General features: G+C 43.9%; 1 protein-coding gene across 1 annotated transcript in view; it reads right to left on the reverse strand.

The window, feature by feature from the left end:
• The window catches only part of FAM135B (family with sequence similarity 135 member B), a 166,278-nt gene extending 164,273 nt beyond the window's left edge, over positions 1-2,005 (reverse strand). The window contains exon 1 of the mRNA XM_081952314.1: positions 1,952-2,005. The gene's annotated coding sequence lies outside the window, so the exon portion shown is untranslated. The remainder of the gene's footprint in view (positions 1-1,951) is intronic.
• Positions 2,006-2,294: the final 289 nt, after the last annotated feature.

Genomic DNA, 2,294 nt, shown 5'->3' on the forward strand with positions numbered 1-2,294 from the left:
TAACAGTGAGAACAATTAACCAGTGGAACAATTTGCCTTCAGATATTGTGCATACTCCAACACTGAAGGCTTTCAAGAAGAGACTGGAGAGCCATTTGTCTCCAATGGTATACGGTCTTCTGCTTGAGCATTGGGTTCAATCAGAAAACCTCCAAGGTCCCTTCCATCTCTATACTGATTGATTGATTAGATCATAGGAGCACAAATAAAAGATCAGAGGTGGTATTTTGTTGGTTTTCACCGATTCAGGTGAATTGGTAGCAGCAGCAGGGGCCAAGGCTCCCACCCACCCACCTACCCAGATGTCATCATGGACGTTCTGCACATGTGCTCCCACTACCGAACCAGTAGTGAAGAAAAGAGGATTCCATTACTGCAAGAGATGGTGTGATTGTGGATCTCAACGAACAACTTACATTTAGGTAAAATGCAACTAATATTGCTACGTTCGACTTATAGTGGACACACTGGATTTGCTGCAGAATCGTGGACTTGCTCACCCCAAATATATCCAAGTGTTGTAACAAGAATTTACTCCCAATTTAAAGGTGTATAATATTGTGGTCCACTTTAGTCCAACATGCCAAAAATTCTGAACTGAATTCATCCCTGGACAGCCACTGGTCTGGAATGGTCTTGGGTCTGCTGCTTGAGCAGGAGGCTTAACTAGAAAACCTCCAAAGTCCCTTTCAGCTCTATTCTGATTGATTGTTTGATTGGATCATAGGAGCACGGACAAGAGATGGTGCGATTGTGGGTTTAATGCACAATTTACAATTAGGAAAAATGCAACTAATCAATTGCCTCTTTCAACTTAGCATCTTTCAACTTATATTGGATGCCCTGGATTTGCTGCAGAATTGTGGACTTGCTCACCCCCCAAATAAGTCCCAGTGTTGTAACAAGGACTTCCTCCAAATTTAAAGGTGTATAAATAATATGGTCCACTTTAGTCCCTTGTTGCCCCAAAAAATCCGAACTGAATTAATCCCTGAACAAGGGAGATTCTGGGCAGTGGGCACACAAGACTGCCCGCTCTCTGAAACACACTAGACCAAAAGTACCTTCGGCTCAAGTCAGGTGCACATGTTTGGTTAGAGAGAAGGTTGCAAGTGACCTCTCGCACTATCGATTTCTATTGCTGAAACATCAGAGCTGGAAAAGCCAAAGAGAAGCCTTGAACCTCGGTGTATCTAATACTATGGTAGGTGATCCAATACTCTGACGCATGATAAGACATCAAGTATGCAACCCAGTGTTTTGATAACACGGGCTTTCGTGAGCTCTCTCTCACACACACAATTCCATCTTAGCTTTTTTTTTTGTTTTCTTATTTTCCCAATCGCTAACCCTTTGGCATGGCACACAGTATAAACTGACTTACATGCACACCAACAACCGCACACGGACAGGGAGACACAAACAGATCTGAGTCAATGTCAATTAAATCACTCGGACAGATGTTCTGCCAAAGTGTAGCAACATCCCCCTCTGTGTGTGTGTGTGTGTGTGTGTGTGTGTTTAAGAAGATTATCTGCTGCTATGTCAGCCTCTTATCGAAGCAACTGCTCACTTTTTATGCCGAATAAACTCTGCCAGCATCTTTTTCACCTTCTCGGCGTACAACAGTGTCTCTCTTTCATAGCATCATCTCCCTTCAGCAACCTTATATCAACATTTGACAAAGCTCCTTATTTATTTTTGGCTTTTTTGAACATATGTGAATCCCCCCCCACTCAGTAGCTGATAAAGGGGGAAAAGCAGAAGCTTCTCTTTAAAAAAAAGAAAGAAAGACAGAAAGAAGAAAGGGGGTAGGAAGCAGGCATCGCTGATAGGGAAAAAATTATCATTTGTTTTAAAGGCGTTAGCAATCAGAAAGGTACATAAATCTTCCCAAGGCAACCAGGGACAGGAGATTGCTGAACAGAGATAAGGCGGCGGAGATATTTACCTGGGTATCTTTTGGTTCCTCTGCAGTGGACTCCTCTCATCTCTTTCTTTCTCCCTCCTTTTCTATCTGTCCGTCTCCAGAAAACGACAGAGTAGTGAATGCTGCATCTCTCGGTTGTAGCGGCTGAGCAGTTCGACAAAGCCAGTTTGTAAAAACGCAGCCAAAGCTACCAGCCTCTGGCTCCTACCAGGACTACTGCTGCTGCTGCTTTTTCCTGATACTGATGATGCTAAAGAGGAGGAGGAGGAGAAGGAGGAGGAGGAGGAGGATGTGGATGGTGCTGATGCTGTTGCTATGGTGACGGAACTTGGCAGTACTCCACAGTGCAACAGCTGCTAGAACT

The sequence above is a fragment of the Natrix helvetica genome (genome assembly GCF_964273705.1).
Source record: "Natrix helvetica genome assembly, chromosome: 4".
Classification (NCBI taxonomy): domain Eukaryota; kingdom Metazoa; phylum Chordata; class Lepidosauria; order Squamata; family Natricidae; genus Natrix; species Natrix helvetica.